The sequence below is a fragment of the Pelodiscus sinensis genome, chromosome Z, assembly GCF_052426305.1.
Source record: "Pelodiscus sinensis isolate ZL-2025 chromosome Z, ASM5242630v1, whole genome shotgun sequence".
Classification (NCBI taxonomy): Eukaryota; Metazoa; Chordata; order Testudines; family Trionychidae; genus Pelodiscus; species Pelodiscus sinensis.
This window is the reverse complement of record NC_143085.1, coordinates 33,138,433-33,144,432: the sequence shown is the minus strand read 5'-3', so window position 1 is coordinate 33,144,432 and position 6,000 is coordinate 33,138,433.

Here is a 6,000-nt window from a genome sequence, read left to right as displayed (position 1 = left end):
AAAGGAAGGAAAACTGTGCTGATTTTGCAACATACATGGATTTACCCAAACGATATTATTGCAATGAATCCTGGAAACTGCAGTTTATATCCTTCTCACATCTCAACTAAACTACAATGGAACTTTAGAGCACAGCCATAACAATGTTCATGCAATAAAGAAATCATGAAATATCTTTTAATAGTGGCCTGTGCAATAATGAATATGAATAGAATATATTTCTCTTGTTTTAATTGTTTCTATATTAACAGGCAGATTATTGTGGGAGAATCTGCAGGATTTTTTTAAATTCCATTTCACCAGTCTTACATGAAGGCTGACTTTAAAGTATGTCAAACAATAGTATTTACAAATCTACTAATGTCTGGATATTAATAAGAAGTCTTCAGGGACATTACGGATTTTGAAATTCAAGTTACATTTTAAGGGATCTGTTCATCTTCCGTACACTCCTCCTCAACTACAGAGTGGCATTTAAACACCTCTATTCTTAGGGCCATTTTTGTTTAATTCTTTTAATGTGAAAATTGCAGATGAAATTAAAAAAGGCAATGTTAAATACCTGCTTTCTCACATTCTAGCCTGGTTACACTTGTAAAATGCTATCTTGAAATGCCACAGTTTTATTACAGCACTAAAATATACTGACTTCCAGTTCCTCTCACATTTAACTCTGTGTCAAATGCACATTTCATTAAAGAAATGTTTGCCAGGAAAATCATTCATGATTAAATTTTATAGTAAACTTGTCTTGCTTCTTTCAATGTTTTTCTATCTTTTTTTCCCTTTCTCAAACGTGTCTTGTTATTAAGCACAGCATTACCTACAGTTTATCATTACTAAATCCAAACAAGAGATTTTTTTTCCTTATAGTGATAGAAATGTAGCCGTGTTAGTCTGGGGAAGCTGAAGCAAAATGCAGGACAATGTAGCACTTTAAAGACTAACAAGATGGTTTATTAGCTTTCGTGGGCCAGAAGTGGGTCTGGCCCACGAAAGCTCATCATCTAATAAACCATCTTGTTAGTCTTTAAAGTGCTACATTGTCCTGCATTTTTTTTCCTTATAGCAGTCATCGAAGAGAAGTCTGAAACTATTAATAGTGGAACCTATTTTTTCCACTATTTATTTTGTTCTTTTTCCTTGTTAAATACTAATTAACCCACCCCAATACTCTCTGTTTGAAATGGAGCAAAAAGTGACAAAGCTGTATTTGTTTAATTTTTTGAAAAGTTGCTTTAATGTATGTGACACCTTACAGTGAAAAAGCATAGTCTTTCTTGAGCAGCAAGACTGTGTTATTAGTGTGGTGGCAGTATGTTCTATAAGCAATATGTAGTAGGTGCCACATGATAAAGAGCAAGGAAGTAGAATAAACACCATTTACTTCAGCTCAAACAAAACAACAAATATTACTTTAGATTTGAACATTTTTAATACAAAAATGTTATATTAAAAAACACTATAAGAATACAAAGTATTTTCATCAGGGTACAGCAATTTTAAAGTAAATGAACCTAGAAGCCTAGACAATGTTCCTTTAAAGAAAGTTACAAAATAAAAGAAGGGTGAGTTTTAGGTCAGAACAGTGAGGTTCCACTTTCAGCACAGAGTGTACTGCTGCCAGTGCATTCTGAAGGTGATGTGTTCAGCATACACACTGCACATCCACTTATGGCACTGGGGATTCCGCTGCTTGGCTACCTTCATTCCAGACTCTGAATATCACTGTAGACACAACCAAAGAAACATAGAGAGACAGTTTTTTCAGAAGTTATTTTATGGAAATAAAGATAAGTTGGGCAGTAGATGACCAAGCAGATGAGAGACAATTAAAGCAATACAATCATTCTGACATTTTTCACAAGTCTATTAATGGATTTTGGTGAAGCACACCTAATATGTGAAGTTCTATTTCTCCTGTCCAGGGAAGTAGTTGAAATACTAGGTTTTATCATGACCTACCGAAGGCAGTATGCTACTCATGCCTCTCTCAGGTATTCTTTATAGTAATAGAATTATAGTAATTATAGTAATGGAAATGGTATAGAGAGAAGAAGGTTCAAGGTTCTGTGATTAGTATAGCAGGGAAACAACCCTCCCTTCTTTATTTGTTCCCCTTAACCCACCTTCAAGGTGGGGATGGCAAGGTCACAGCATTGGACTGGCTGGGAACCAGGATGGGCAAGAGAAAAGGCTGCAAGCTGGCATCTGATTATATGTAAATAACTGTGGAATTATGTGCAATGTACAATTTTATCTGCCAAATACTCTCAGACATATAAGAATAAGTTACAGATTAATGAAACCACATCCAGTGTCCTCTCTCCTACATCTGGCATAGTCAGACAATGGTATGTAAAATAATTCCTCTTTCTACCCTATGCAGAAATGGGAGACATCAAGACAGTAGAACACATGAAAACATAATCTTAATTTTATTTACTTGTTATTAATTTGCACTTAGGCAGAGCTGGACTAACAAAGGATAAATTACTGCTATATATTAATTCTATAACTGATAGTTAACCAGAGAGCTCTTCACACATTCTATTAAACCAAACTCTCCTCAAAGATTAAATATATAGCAAGGAATACCAACTACCCCTCGTGTTCATGTAGCAAAGTACCGAGTCAATTTTTGGTAAAGGGGATATCTAAAATTTCTGCACTGTCTAGCATTGCCAATTTTGGTTGGAGGTATTCCTGGAGGTTTCATAACATGACAATCTTCAATTAAAGATTAATTCCTGCAGTCTCCAGGGCAATCCTGTAGCATTAGCAAACTTACCGCGGCTTTCCATTTACACTTAAATGGCCTTTTACTGCCCAAAATGTAGGTCAGGTTACTTACCTCCTTCAGAGATGCACATCATCAGGCTTTCTGGAGAATGGCCCACTGGAAATCTGGATCCTGAGCACTTGTTATATGGAAACTTGGAGTTATGAAGTCTACAGACTAGAAGAGCTATGAAAACCTGTCTGCTAATCCCCTGTCAAATGAAGACAGTGCAGAGGAATCAGCCGTTTTAGAATGTGGCTGCTCATCTTCTCCCTGGCTTGGGTTGCCGTTAGCATATCAGGGCATATGCAAATCCATCTAATGACTCCCACTCAACTTCTGGTGACAATTTAATGTTTTGGGCCTAATTTTCAAGGCAACTAATGGATTAAGACCTAGCTACAGCAAAGAATGAATTTCAATATATAAAACAGTGACAGAGAACACTTCTCGCAAAATGCTGTTCACAAAGCACAGAATAAAACCTAAAAAAACAACAAATAGTCTAGAAGCACCTTAAGGAGTAACAAAACATGTAGATGGTATCATGAGCTTTTATGGGCATAACCCAACATTCCGGTTATCTGAAGAAGTGGGCTGTGCCCACGAAAGTTCATGATACCATCTACCTGTTTTGTTAGTCTTTAAGGTGCTATTAGACTATTTGTTGTTTTTTAAGTTTTTCCTGTTACAGACTAACTTGGCTACACCTCCAAAGCCGAATAAAACCCATGAGAGCTGGGGACAAAGCATTCTTATTTGGGGGATCCAGCTACAGAACAGTCTTCCAAAAGAGATCAAGGGAATCTAGTTTGGCTGTTTTTGAAAAACACTGCAAAAGCACCATCTTCAAGAAAGCTTTTCCACCATAAATAATACGTACAATACAAGCATCCTCTTCTATTCCCATTCCCCAACAAACAACAAAAATTATGTATATATGTAAATACCTCAAGCAGAATTTAGATCCCAGAAAGGAAGACATGCCATAAATTCTATCTAATTTCCTAGGAATTTTGCTATTACTATGGATTTTCCAAGGAAAGCACTCAGGGTATGTCTACACTGCCACCCTAGTTCGAACTAGGGTGGCCGATGTAGGCATTCGAAGTTGCAAATGAAGCCTGGGATTTAAATATCCGAGGCTTCATTTGCATCTTGCCGGGCGCTGCCAATTTAAAATCCCCCTTAGTGCGGACTCTGTGCCTAATTCGAACTTCCTACTCCGTGCCGCATGTAGCCGTAGGCACGGAGTCCACACTAAGGGGGATTTAAAAATGGCGGCACCCGGCAAGATGCAAATGAAGCCCAGGATATTTAAATCCCGGGCTTCATTTGCAACTTCGAATGCCTACATTAGCCACCCTAGTTCGAACTAGGGTGGCAGTGTAGACATACCCTCAGATACTAAACTGATAGGTGAAAGTGTATGTAGGTAAGCTAGATAGTCATAATTCACTCTTCCAGTGTTACTTCCATTACACTATACACATATTTCTTTTTCTGATCCTTTCCTTTGTTCCTGTCTTCTACAAATGAATGAAAAATGTAAAATCCCACTCCTGGTAATAAAACCCTGGGCTCACTTACTATTTTGCTTTGTAACCAAATACTGTGAATAAAACTAACCTGATTAGCTTCTCTATTCCTCCAGGGAGATGCTGTTGGAGCAGCTTATTTAATCAGTCTGGATGCCCTTGAAAGCCCCCCCTCCCCCACACTCCAACAGACTCTTCCAACCACACATTCAATCACTTCCTTCTATATGAGGCCACTACCTGGTCATCACTCCAAAGCACCTCATATATCCCCTTTTGTATATCAGCTCATTACTTCTGCAGGAGCTTCTTCTCCTCCGCTACTATGAGCAGACTAGCACACTAACTAGGTGTTGTTCAGATCCTTAAAGAGAGGCTCAAGGAAGAGAGCTAAGAGTTGGGGAGGTGAGGAGAGGCTCTGAGCAGGGAGCTGTATGTGTGTCTTTATGGGGGTAGACAGGGAGGGCGGAGGGGGTCAAAGCCTCCCCCTGAGATTTGTACATGGGGAGGGCTTGCTCTTCCCTTCACTACTCCTAACAAGGAGTGAGAGCAAAATGCACAGCTTGTCTGCCCCCTGTGTTCCCCAGCCAGGGTGAGGACTGCCACAAACTGTGCACTTTCTCCTTAATCCCTGACAAAGGGGAGTAACAGCCAGTGTCCCCATTCAAATCTGGGGGCGGACACTTCAGCCTCTTCCATACACTCTCCCTAAACAGTACCTGGGAAGTGTGAGGCTTGGGGCTGCAGTTAGGGTGGCCAGGTGTCCAGTTTTGAACTGGACAGTCCAGTATTTGAGCTTTCTGTTCAGGAAACAAATTGAGAAAATACAAATGAGAAAATAGAAATGTTGAGTATTTTCTAACTAAGATGGAATGTTGATTGTGATGTCATGTCAAGTGTGTCTGGTATTTTTGTTGAAACCATCTGGCAACCCTAGCTGCAGCAGACCTGAAAAGGAGGGGACATGCCCCAGCCAGTTCCTTTCATCTGAGTGGTGATTGTCTTTTCTGTATGGTTTTATAAGAAGCTTCTGTCCACTGTGGACCCAGGCATGCTGCAGTAGGGACTGCTCCTACCTGGTCCTATGTTTAACCAATTAACCCAGCGTTTCTCAAACTGTGGGTCCCAACCCCTCGGGGGGTCACGAGCAACTGAGAGGCTGGTTGCAGCAATGGGGAGAGGTGTCGCGAGCAACTGAAAGGGGGTCATGATATCACAAGTTTGAGAACCCCTGAGTTAACCAATTAAATGGAATTTTACATCCCTATTATACGCTATGCCCCACTCTCTGGTCAAGCTCATTGGTATAGAAAACAACAAATAGTTCTGTAGCACCTTAGAGACTAACAAAAAATGTAGACGGCATCTTGAGCTTTCATGGGCACAACCCACGTATTCAGATAAACTTCTTCAGTTTCATCTGAAGTGGTTTGTTCCCATGAAAGCTCATGATACCATCCATATATATATATATATATATATATATAGTTTCTAAGGTGCTACAGGATTATTGTTGTTTAAAAAAAAAAATTCAGTTACCAACTAACATTGCTACTCCTCAGAAACTTTTGAATATGCAAGGTACAGAAAGATTATACCATGTGTTGAACTAGAAACACCGATCACTTAAAGTGGAAGAGCAGCCTGTAATTTTGAAGCCCATCTTTACCATGAGTATGT